This window comes from Copadichromis virginalis, linkage group LG3, assembly GCF_057382275.1.
Source record: "Copadichromis virginalis isolate Kocher_CV1m ecotype Utaka linkage group LG3, C_Virginalis_male_GT1.1, whole genome shotgun sequence".
Lineage (NCBI taxonomy): Eukaryota > Metazoa > Chordata > Actinopteri > Cichliformes > Cichlidae > Copadichromis > Copadichromis virginalis.
In genome coordinates, this window is record NC_140620.1 from 40,518,288 (window position 1) to 40,531,401 (window position 13,114).

Genomic DNA, 13,114 nt, shown 5'->3' on the forward strand with positions numbered 1-13,114 from the left:
GCGGCGCGCTGGAGCCTATCCCACGTACAATACACTTTAAAATATATATAAGCTCCACTTTTAACTCCCGTAAAAGTTTATACATTACATGTCTACATCACCTATCATGGCCTCATCGGGTATCTCATATCATCTTGTTATTGTTATGTTATGCTCCTTTGATATTTTGCTAGTTTGCGTGTTTTAAAACTCTTTTTGTTTTTCTTTATATTTTTAGACCCAGATGTGTTAACCTGATCCCTGCGAAACACCAGCTCTGCGTGGATTTTGACCGCGAGTGACCGGATGTTGTTTCCGGCCTGAGGTTGCCTGAAATGCCGTGAGGCTCGTTTGAATGATTGCGCCCGAGACCAACTCCGCCTCCAAGGCATGCCTACCTTTAGCTGCCACCAGTGAGATATCAGAGCCGGGCTCCACATATCCAATCAGGAGCACGAGCAAGACAGCTTTTGCAGACTCTCCAGAAATATACAAGTCCTTACCAACTGCTCTGCAACCCAGTGTTTCTGGTCCCCTCACTAACATCGCTTTTTGAGATATTTTTTATGAACCACCAAAAAAGCAATTTTACCCCACAGACTGGGTCTGAGGGCAGCAGCGGGGACAAATGACTGTAATGAAGCGACGGACATTTCATGGCTGGTCTTGCATAATCGTGAGTTATTATGTCATATGGTGATAAGTACATAGTTTTGCAAGAGGCATACAAGCACTGTGGAAAAAGTAATCATAAAACTGTTTTTGTGAACACCCTACGTTATGCTTTAAAAAATGTGATACATGTAATGTGATCATCAAAGAACATGATTTTTTTTTTTAACTTTTATTCTTATGCTTTTAAAGTATGTCAGATTATCTTAAAACACTTATTTGTATGTTATAATGTTTTTCTTACACCATGTGTAATTTTTATAGACACCTTATTCATTGTATCAATGTGTAATTATGTATCTTTGATAAATAAATAAAATATTTAATCTTGTATTTGTGTACTTTCTGGTGATTCAATAAAAAATTAGTCACATATCGCTCTGATAAACACAGATGGCTGAAAGAAATGTTTGATGGAACAAAGGAAACAAGTGTCTTGCTGCTAAACTTTTAAGTCACCATGGTTTAAATGAGAAAGTCTGTATGTAAAACATGAAAAACTCCATATCAGTGATATCTACAAAGGTGTACTCATTTCTTTGTAATGGTACTTTACTGTTCCAATGAAACAAAAAGAAAATCTCATTTTTAAAGTACATTTTTCAGCCATCCTGACCTATTTTCAGGGGCAAGAATGTTGATGTTAGACTGTGTTTTAAATCAGGTTGTGATCTTAAACTAACTATCACAGCACTGATTTCAGTTGTAATCTCAATTAGAATCCCAATTTGGCTTTTCTCCAGTCAGTGTTATGGTGAAATTGAACTTGTTCTTTTGTGTAATTGCACATGGCCCAGCAAAGGACCCCTTAGTAAGCTGTACAGCATAAGTTTTCAATTCACTTTTGTCAGAAAACTTCACAGTATGAGAAGTTACAGCACAGTTTCTCCAAACGTGTGGTTCTTTTTCAGCCAGCGTGCTTTTAGAGCATCTACATTAGCTCATGTAGTAAAAGTACAATCAGTAAGTGTACTTTAACATTTGAGATTCCGAGTGACTCTTGCTTAGATCATGTGAACTATATCATGAACCTTTTTTTGTATAATGCATCAAACGTGTTCAAATCAGTTTATTTTCAATTTATTTTAACTAATCTAGAGACAAGCAACTCCTTTTTAGCTTCTGTTATGTATTTACCTCTCACACCTTAATCTAGATGTTAGTGTTCTCAGAGTTAACATGTCTCATGTTGCCATGTTGTATTTCTAATACCCAGCCTCAGTGTTCGCCCTGTTCACCCTCAAATCCAAACACCAATGATCTAGATATTCACAACATTCATAAGGAGATTCTTAAGGTCTTAAGTTTTGTTGTTTTTATGTTTTACAAAAAAAAAACTTCACATTTTTTATATTTTTAAACGAAAGTGACATGCAAGGATATTTTTCTTTAGTGATGTTGCTTCAGCAATCTCAAATACTAATTATTCTGGGAATTTTTATGGTCAAACTATGTGATTTTCCAAATGTGTGTGTGTGGAGTAAAATGACCTTGTTCTTATGATGTTGTCACCGTGAATCATTTAGGATTAACAACACAAATTGTATCGATAGCAGAAACAGTCTTATAACTTATAGTTCTCACACGTTACCGCTAGTTTTACAAACGCAGTCTTCTTCAGCTCTGTTTATGTAGCTTTTATGAAACTGATTTTCCATAGTACAAGTAGAATTTAATTTTTCTTTGCTCTCCAGTATAAATGCAATAATTTGCAGGCTTTTTACTGAAACTCTCACAATGCAACACTCAATGCTCAGAGCTTCATATATCAACAGCTCTGAAAATATCTTATTTTTTAAAGTAATGTAGGACAGGATCTCTCACTCTCTGTGTCTCAAAAAAACCCAACTAAACTGGCAATCACCACTAAACAAATGAAAGTAGTTTATGGCTTTTTTTATCAGCTGCATTTCTTTCATTTATGTATTGATCCCATTGTTTATTGGTAATGCTTTTAGGTCACTGTTTTAGCATGTCTGCCTCACACTCCATTTAAACAGTTTAACAGATAGTGGGGTCTGGTAAGGAAGTTGGGGGGAAGCAGACAACTCCACAGGAAGAGTCTTTTTGTCTTTTCTCCACTGTAAAAGATAGCAAGGCAGTGTGAAACTTTCTTTGCGGGAAAGACAAAACTGAGAGCCATGCTAGGCTCAGTGAGAGACTCTGCTCACCCTCTGCCCCAGCGATGGCAGTCCCTCACCAAGCTTGATTTCTGTTCTTTGTCTTGATTAAAGAATGTTAGCTACCGCTCATCGCTTGTCTGCAGGCTTTATTAAACGGAAAACTTCCACAACAACCTCTAAACAGTGGTTTATGGCTTTTTGTCACCTGCAACATCATGTAACACTTGGATGTTAGATTCTTTTAGAATCTAACATCCAAGAATCTCCTTATGAATGTTGTGAATATCTAGATCATTGGTGTTTGGATTTGAGGGTGAACAGGGCGAACACTGAGGCTGGGTATTAGAAATACAACATGGCAACATGAGACATGTTAACTCTGAGAACACTAACATCTAGATTAAGGTGTGAGAGGTAAATACATAACAGAAGCTAAAAAGGAGTTGCTTGTCTCTAGATTAGTTAAAATAAATTGAAAATAAACTGATTTGAACACGTTTGATGCATTATACAAAAAAAGGTTCATGATATAGTTCACATGATCTAAGCAAGAGTCACTCGGAATCTCAAATGTTAAAGTACACTTACTGATTGTACTTTTACTACATGAGCTAATGTAGATGCTCTAAAAGCACGCTGGCTGAAAAAGAACCACACGTTTGGAGAAACTGTGCTGTAACTTCTCATACTGTGAAGTTTTCTGACAAAAGTGAATTGAAAACTTATGCTGTACAGCTTACTAAGGGGTCCTTTGCTGGGCCATGTGCAATTACACAAAAGAACAAGTTCAATTTCACCATAACACTGACTGGAGAAAAGCCAAATTGGGATTCTAATTGAGATTACAACTGAAATCAGTGCTGTGATAGTTAGTTTAAGATCACAACCTGATTTAAAACACAGTCTAACATCAACATTCTTGCCCCTGAAAATAGGTCAGGATGGCCGAAAAATGTACTTTAAAAATGAGATTTTCTTTTTGTTTCATTGGAACAGTAAAGTACCATTACAAAGAAATGAGTACACCTTTGTAGATATCACTGATATGGAGTTTTTCATGTTTTACATACAGACTTTCTCATTTAAACCATGGTGACTTAAAAGTTTAGCAGCAAGACACTTGTTTCCTTTGTTCCATCAAACATTTCTTTCAGCCATCTGTGTTTATCAGAGCGATATGTGACTAATTTTTTATTGAATCACCAGAAAGTACACAAATGCAAGATTAAATATTTTATTTATTTATCAAAGATACATAATTACACATTGATACAATGAATAAGGTGTCTATAAAAATTACACATGGTGTAAGAAAAACATTATAACATACAAATAAGTGTTTTAAGATAATCTGACATACTTTAAAAGCATAAGAATAAAAGTTAAAAAAAAAAATCATGTTCTTTGATGATCACATTACATGTATCACATTTTTTAAAGCATAACGTAGGGTGTTCACAAAAACAGTTTTATGATTACTTTTTCCACAGTGCTTGTATGCCTCTTGCAAAACTATGTACTTATCACCATATGACATAATAACTCACGATTATGCAAGACCAGCCATGAAATGTCAGTCGCTTCATTACAATCATTTGTCCCCGCTGCTGCCCTCAGACCCAGTCTTCTGTACTGTGGGGTAAAATTGCTTTTTTGGTGGTTCATAAAAAATATCTCAAAAAGCGATGTTAGTGAGGGGACCAGAAACACTGGGTTGCAGAGCAGTTGGTAAGGACTTGTATATTTCTGGAGAGTCTGCAAAAGCTGTCTTGCTCGTGCTCCTGATTGGATATGTGGAGCCCGGCTCTGATATCTCACTGGTGGCAGCTAAAGGTAGGCATGCCTTGGAGGCGGAGTTGGTCTCGGGCGCAATCTTTCAAACGAGCATTTCAGGCAACCTCAGGCCGGAAACAACATCCGGTCACTCGCGGTCAAAATCCACGCAGAGCTGGTGTTTCGCAAGGATCAGGTTAACACATCTGGGTCTAAAAATATAAAGAAAAACAAAAAGAGTTTTAAAACACGCAAACTAGCAAAATATCAAAGGAGCATAACATAACAATAACAAGATGATATGAGATACCCGATGAGGCCATGATAGGTGATGTAGACATGTAATGTATAAACTTTTACGGGAGTTAAAAGTGGAGCTTATATATATTTTAAAGTGTATTGTACGTGGGATAGGCTCCAGCGCGCCGCGCGAGCCTGAGAAAAGGATAAGTGGAGGCGAATGGATGGATGGATGGTGTATTGTACGTGTTACAAACCATTGTGATATATATTTTTTTTTTTAAATGAAAGGATTGACAGAATGGTAAAAAGGAAAATGCAAAAATGTAGTTAGAGAGGAAGATTAACACTTACCGAATGATATGCGGATAAGGAAAGAGACGCAAGTTGCTGTTGAAATCGGCCGCTCCCTATGCGAACTCGCAAGCAGTCTGAGCGGTTCCAGTTGTTGATATGGCTGAAGGCAGGGGTCTTCTGGGAGCTCGGGGGTAGTCTTAACCTGAGCGGGAGATCATAAAAATCGGACCTGGAGCGGATTGGCTAACCGGGGTGCGAAGGGAGCGGTGCAATAGTTATGTGATTGGCAGCGGGGCGAAGTAAGGGGGGGAGTTGGTCTCCGGCGCAAATTTCGAACGAGGTAAGCAGCGCATTCGGGAGCAGAGCGGGGAGCGAACAAGCAGGAAAAAATTGTGCTCTGCAAGAAGTTGTGGATCGGAGATTAAGAGCGAGGTAGAACTTAGAGTGTGCGTTGAATTTTAGAGGTTGCTAGTAAGAGGGAAGTTTTTGAAGAAAAAAGACTAAGGATTTTCCCTGTTATCGAATATAAGGTTTTGGGAATAGAGGGGTAGCTAACAAGTTATTCTAGGGATTTGGAGAAATCGCGGAGAAATTTTTTTTTAAAGGAGTTTTGGCTTTGTTTGGCTGAGCAATGAATAATTAATGACCTGTCAGTTTGACGAGAGGGGTATAATATCACTCTCTCAGCAGTGCCCGACTCTTTAAACCTACAATCTTGACCTCAGCTGCTTCTACAGCTTTAAACACAGCACTTTCAGACTCTTAGGGCTCATATCAGTCAGTTTTTACCCTCAATGGGAACAAATCACTGTCAGTGCCTTTACTCTCTGCACCTCAGACTTACAGAAATCAAGAATATTCAAGAATTCAGTAACATTTTCATATTCAACACATTTCTCATCTCATCTTTATGCTGTTGAGCCTCTTCACACACATCTTTAAATGCAACAAGAAATTTAAATCCAATGGCTTCTTCAAATTTAGACACTATTTCATGAACACCAACACTCCCACTCCTGCCCTCAGAGCCATCCCTCTCTGTAGTTTGGCTCTTTTGACCCTAGTTTTCTTCTTCAGTTTGATTCCCCGCTGTGCCATAATTAGCCTGTAAGGTGGTCCAAAGGAACATAATCCAAGATCATAAAACATAAGATGCTTAGTTTGTTCTTATATCCATGTAATCAATCATTTTGTATAAAAGTAATTAAAAGTCAGTCATCTCTCCTTCCTCCAACTTCCTCATCTGCCATTCCCATTAAGTCAGGGCAGGTGGAGCTTATTGACTTGGTAGCTGTCTTGATGGGGCATTCCAGCTGAAACTTCCAAACTTCTGACTTCAACATGAACACATCATTGTTCTTTAAGCCGAGTTTCCATTACAACAAACAGAAAGGCGCAGTTTTACTCCTTCGGGAACCTGACAATTGTCTGGAGCTCATCAAGTTTGTTGCGGAGTGATAACACAAGCGAAGATAAATGTGGAAAGAGGTATCTGTTGGTGGTCCTGTCTCATGACGACCGACAGTTTAGAGGTCCGATTCCCTAAAAGGATCCGATTGGATGATCTCTGCCGGAAGATTTGGAGACGAGTCCAAGGTTTCACCAAAAAAAGAGAAATTCGTGGCTATGAGTTTCAACATGTAGCCTAAAAGTATAAAAAGTGAAAGAAAGCCGTCACGCTGAGGTGAGTGACTATTACTTCTGTCTCTAAAAAATAAACCACACTCACTGACTTTTACTGCAGCACAAACAAACATGTCTCTTAAAGTTCAGCAACAATGCACAGAGATGCTCAACCTATCACAGCAAAATAACCTTTAACATTCGTTACACTATTATATACTGTAGAATTCAGACACCAGCCTAAATATTTCCGGTCTTTCTGGTTCGCATTAATTGTAGCAGTTTGACAGATGCTTAAATGTTGTCCGTCGCAGATGTGACAGTGATCTGTGGTGTTTCAGAGCTGGATGAGTGTACTCTCATGTCCTGGACCCTGATATTGTGGTGGCTTATCAGTGACTTTCACTTTCAAAACACACAATAAGAGGGAGAAATCACGGGTGGATGACTCAGAGATATGGGTGCAGTGTTAGTCCATTCCAATAATGATACATGGATTTTGTTGAAATTGAACAGAATTAAAGCTGATTTGAGGTTTTTAGTTACATTTCTGCACAGAGGAAGAAGCAACTCTCATCTCTTCACAGTGTCGTCACTTGACTGTGTTAGTCTGTCAGACTTTCGTAAATACCTGCAGCCTCACAAAGCCCACAGGAAAAACACAAAAACAAGATTGATGTGTATTTATGCACATGGCACAGGAACATGTTCTTCATTAACACACGGATTTGATGCTAAATAAAATTTGATGTTCTTCTACACATCACCCAGGTCAGCTGTCACAGGTAGTTTTCAGGTTTATGTGGTGGAACAGTTTATAATAATGCAGCTCCTCTCCTGTGGAAACATCATCGTGCTAATTTGGCCGATAGCTTTCAGTCACAAAACTGACTTTGGTGAACCTGGACACGAGCTGCTCATTTTACATTTACGTAACGTTACAGTTTAGGTTTCTTGCATGACATATGAAATGTTACTTTTAACGTGACAGCACAATTTGAATTAAGTAAAATGTGAATATTTTATATTCTGTCTGGAGAAACAAAAACAAACAAACAAACCAAAAGGCTTCAGTTGGTCCAACCAGCACCTCTGTGTGTGACACATGAGGTGGCGCTGGTGAGGTTGAGAGTTAATTCAGTCATATTGTAGGGACACCACAGTATACTCTGACATATTATTCTTCACATAATTCAATGGTTTATTCTCTTCTATTTTTGCATAGTAGTGTTGTTTTTAGGTTTGCTGCATTTATTTATTCCTGCCCTGTTTACTTTGCTGCTGTAACAAAGTGAATTTCCCATCTCTTGGAATAATAATAGTTTATCTTTTCCGGGCAGCTTACTTTTTGTGGATTTGTACAGTATATACGTTTCATTTATTTATTGAGGTTGACTGGAGGGCTGTAGTCAACATTTTTGAAATTTAAATATAGAAGTATCAATTTAATTGTTCAGGGAGGGGCTGCCATGTACTGTGACCAGTTGGGTGGGAAGAGAGAGAGAAGAAAGTAAACAACATAATGAGTGAAAAAGGTGAGTGGACAAGAAACACCCAGTGCATCATGGGAAGCCTGCAGTAGCCTACACTAAAGGAGGATTCTGGGTCATGTGATCCAGCCCTAACTATAAGCTTTATCAAAAATGAAGGTTTTAAGCCTTTAAGTACCCCCACTGTATATAGTGTGGATGGGACTCATGGATTTATGGCTGACACACTCTTGCAATATTGTGTGGGAGTTGGGGACAGCGCCTTTGGATTGGCAGACTGGGGTGAGGGTTCTTCTCTTCAGGCAGGGAGACTGGAGAGTGTATTCCAACTTTAGAGGATCACAGTTCGCAGCCTGTCCTCAAAGATCTATGCCAGATTACTGGAGAGGAAGGTCCATCTGTTATTTGAGCATCAGATTCTGTAGGAACAATATTGTTTTCTTCCTGGTTGTTACATGTTGTAAATGTATTTAAATGTTTATTTTTTCAACAAGGTTCAAATCCTCTGGCTTATCTCCATCCAAGAGTGAAGTAAAGGACATACTGTAACATCCACCTCCTTATGGTTAGTGTAACACAGAGTGCTAATTATATCTATATGTAATTTTGCTAATGGTTAATCATGTAGCTGTAGACAGCTATAAGTGTCCTGCAACCAGGAAAAAAAAGATCAGACAGGGAGACGTGGCATGTCGTTCCTGATTCCTCTACCATGAGTGTCTTTATAATTTAGTATCAAAAGTAGTGTAAAACAGTTTATTGTAGTTATAAAATATCAATATTGGAGAGTAACGGAATACATGTACCATAATACATGAATACATTGCATATTTAAAATACAAAATATGAGTAACTGTATTCTGTTACTGTTAACATTTTAAAAAATGATTTAATATGAAGGCAATAGGCAGAGTGTTACAGGCATAGCCCTAACGAATATGTAGCCTCATGGGCAGTGTAGTCCGTGTTGCAGGGAGGATGGACTGCCGTACCCGTTATGTGCCTGTGAGCGCGAGGAGGGAGAAAAAGGAGAGTCGAAAAGTACGAGTTGTCACTGTCCAGAAATGGGAGCTGGAAGCATGTAAATATAATAATAACCACTGCAGGCAAAAAGAGTGCCTGACGAGCCCAGTTGTAAGTAAGCTATTAAGACTCGACTGTACACTGTGTTCGTGTTTTCCTCCGAAACAATAAGTTCCGTTGGAGCAGCCTTTCAACGCCTCTCTCTGTCTCTCGCAAGCAAAGTTGACTCAGACACCAAAGTAAAGCTAGTTTTCAGCTACGAGCCCGACACGGAACCCGCCGTATTAGCCAGAGGTCCCTTTACTACGGGTTCGGAGCCACGGACCTTCAGTAACAGTAATAAATCACAGCAATAGTACAATCACGTAGTTGTAAAAAGCATGATAACAAATTAAGTAATCCAAAGTATTCAGAATACGTTACTGTCATCGAGTAACGTAACGGAATACGTTACAGAATACATTTTGGGGCATGTATTCTGTATTCTGTAATGGAATACATTTTAAAAGTAACCTTCCCAACACTGCCAAGGATGTTGTGATCAGGAAGTCACACACACACACACACACACACACACACACACACACACACACACACACAGTGCCTTGTCTTTTGTAACCAAGGGGGTTTTACGGTGGGAGGTGCTTATGTTGTGATGTGTATTGTAACAGTTTGTCAATAAATAGCTGCGAGGAGAGCTGCTCTTTGAAGGAGTTGGTCTGGAGACAGGTGAGGAGCATTTAGCTTCACAGCCTGGTTCTGACCAAGTCTTTCCTCGTTAGCAAGTAAAGATGTTCTGTCTTGTTTTCGTTCTTCATGAGGAATAAGTCTCTAAACTAGCGGGGCCTGTGGAAGCACACACTCAACAGTAGCCACAGCTACACTGACAGAAGCGAGGCTGCCATATCGCGCCATCGGCCCCTCTGGCTGACACCAGAGATCTATTTTAACATCTAAATACACAGACACTATTTTACATGCTTTAATTTCTTCATACCCAAATTGATGCAACAGGCTCTTTACTTGCCTTAACAAAAATCAGTTGAATCACTTCAGACAATACAGAAATCAGCTCCCAGCTTCAGCTTTTAACTCAAAGAAAGAGATGGAGAGACATCATTCCCATCCTTTAACTGGCCCCCAGCATGTTTTAGAATTTAATTCAATTTTTTTGATTACTTTTAAAGAACTTGATCTCTTTGATTTTAGGCATCTCAAAAAGCAAAATATTAGAACTTCTTGAGTTTGTTGTGGATCCTTTAAAATTGTGTGATTCAAGGTTCACCTGCCTGCCCTCCTGCCATCACACTCCATCTGGAGCCCCGGATCTCAGGTCAGCCTTTCCACGCCACTCAGCCTCCCCTGGATCTTCATCATCCCCCTCTCAAACACTCCAGGTCCCTAACTGCAAGTAAGAATTGCTGCTCTTATACTGGCCACTTCTGAGCTGCCTTCACTACCTGCCTAACTCCTATATCCTCTCCCCTCAGTGTGACTGTTCCCCACTCAGCTCCGTTCCACTTCTCAGGCCTCGTTCCCTCGCCCTAGCCACGTTCCCCTGGGCACTCCACACCAAGGCTCCACGTCTCGTCATTTTCTGTCTTTGCCACGTTTCCCTTTTTTTCCCCCTTGCACTTAACCGTAATAAACTGTTAAATCATCTACTGTCTCCGCTCTGGGTTTCTGCACCTGAGTCCTATTCAGTACCGGCCATCCGTCGCCGTGACAAAGGTTGACCTTACACTCTTCAAGAGCCCATCTAATTCTGGAAGGAAAAAACAAAACAGAAGGTCAAACAAAATTTATTCAAGTCTTTCATGAATTTATTGGAGCTTCAAAAATAACATATTTTGGTTAAAAACAACAACAAAAAAATAAGTTGCAGTTTCTCTTCATGTTGATTCAAGAAAAAAATCCTATGAAAATCTAAAGTTTTTTGATTTATTTTTCAGTTTATTCACACTGATATGCTTGTTCACCTCAAAGTTCATAAAGTGAAGCAGATGTATTCCAACGAATCTGTTATATTTTTAATATAAATAAAGGTAATTGTACAAAGTGAATACTGATACATTTTACTAAATGTTGTGTTACAGCTTGAACTTATAAATTGTTATGTTGTGACTTTTTTATGTTGCATCTTCAAACTGTTTGTCTGTGAATCAGCTGCTTTGCAGTCGCTCTACTCTCATGTTATAAACAGCAGATTTTATGTTTCCTAACTGGATCATTCTTATATGAACAGTTCACATTAAGCCCACTGTGACCCTGCAACACATCTAGCCTCAGATACACAGCGGTGAGACAGTCAGATGTGAGATTCAGGGAGGTGAAGGAGCTCAGTGGACGTAATATATGAGGCTTTGTAATTTTGCAAATGCAAATAAGTAAATATTAAAAACATACTGTTGATCAAAACAGTATTTCAGAGTATTTTGTTTAACAGTTTTTTACAGCTTCACCATTAAGGTTTCATGATATTTGATCATTTACATATTTCCATCTTTAAATTGTTCTGATTCAGTCATTTTTACTTTTATGTTCTTGTTCTAAACTAAACTGCAGCGAAACCAAAGGCTGAACTGAGAGCTGATAGGACAGCTGTTCCAGTAGGGGGCAGTGTGACCCTGACCTGCTCTGTGATTCCGTCATCATCATCATCTTCTTCTTCTTCATGGAAATACTACTGGTACAGATATGACAGGTATTATAAACTTGTGACCTTACGTGATGCAGTTTTTCTATCAAATGGACAAATCAGTGTCTCAGGGGGAGGACTCTACAGCTGCAGAGGAAGAAGAAGTGAAGCAGTTTACTACACAGAGGACAGTCAGCCAGTTTGGATTGACACAACTGGTGAGCTCAAACTTGAACTTACCACAAAGCACTACATCTGATGGTAATTGAACCTTTTTTGTTTTTCACGTGTTTTTATTGTACTTTGTTGAACATTAACAGTCTCAAACAGGCCTGTTGTGACTCTGTATCCAAACTGGTCTGAGATATACAGAGGAGAGACGATCACTGTCAGATGTGAGATCCATGGAGGAGACACTGAGTGGGATTATGAGTGGGAAGCAAACAGCATCATAAAACCTCCAAATCTAAATGAATACAGGATTATTTATGCTTAATCATTGATCAGTGGAAACTATCGCTGTAAGGGCAGAATGAAAAGTTCACAGCATGAAACAACAGAGTGGAGTGATTCAGTCACACTGACAGTTTCTGACAGTAAGTCATGTTTGCTTTAAGCTGTTTGAACAGTTGATAATAATAATGATGATGTATACTTTATTGATCCCCGTGGGGAAATTACTTGTTTTTCTCTGCATTTGACCCTTTCACTAAGTGAAGTAGTGGGCAGCCACTAAGCAGGCGCCCGGGGAACAGTGAGTGACGGCACATTGCTCAGGGGTACCTCAGGGTAGCCGTTCAGTGGATTCAAACCCCCGACCTTCCGATCATATTCTTTGTATAAACTGAGCTCACTGTTCAGAGACTGTGCTACATGTTCACTGAGAGAAAATCTTTGTTGAACAGATAAACCCCGTCCTGTCCTCACTGTGTCTCCATCATGGCTGAGTCCTGGAGCCTCAGTAACTCTGAACTGTGAGGTTGAACATCCGTCTGCAGGATGGAGCTTCTACTGGTATAACCTTCCTCTCGTGTTAGCTTTCTGTTATCATCTCTTATGTTAGCGGGTCGGTTTTGACCCGTGAATTAAATCAGCTATAAAATATACTAAAAACAATAAGTTATCATCCAATTTGTTTCTCATCTCTTGGTTACCTTGTTAGGCTTCCTTATCCATGAAAATGTTGGTTTTAATACTTTTGGTGTGGGCCTCTGGGTCTTTTTTTGTCACTATACCCCTCGATTTCAATTAAAAAA

At 39.2% G+C, this 13,114-nt stretch overlaps 1 long non-coding RNA gene across 1 annotated transcript; it reads left to right on the forward strand.

Annotated features, from left to right (window-relative positions):
- The first annotated feature begins 10,508 nt into the window (after positions 1–10,508).
- Positions 10,509–10,881, forward strand: LOC146714756 (uncharacterized). The gene is made up of 2 exons (XR_014918849.1): positions 10,509–10,631; positions 10,711–10,881. It is a non-coding gene; the product is annotated as an uncharacterized LOC146714756 (long non-coding RNA).
- The last annotated feature ends 2,233 nt before the right edge of the window (positions 10,882–13,114 follow it).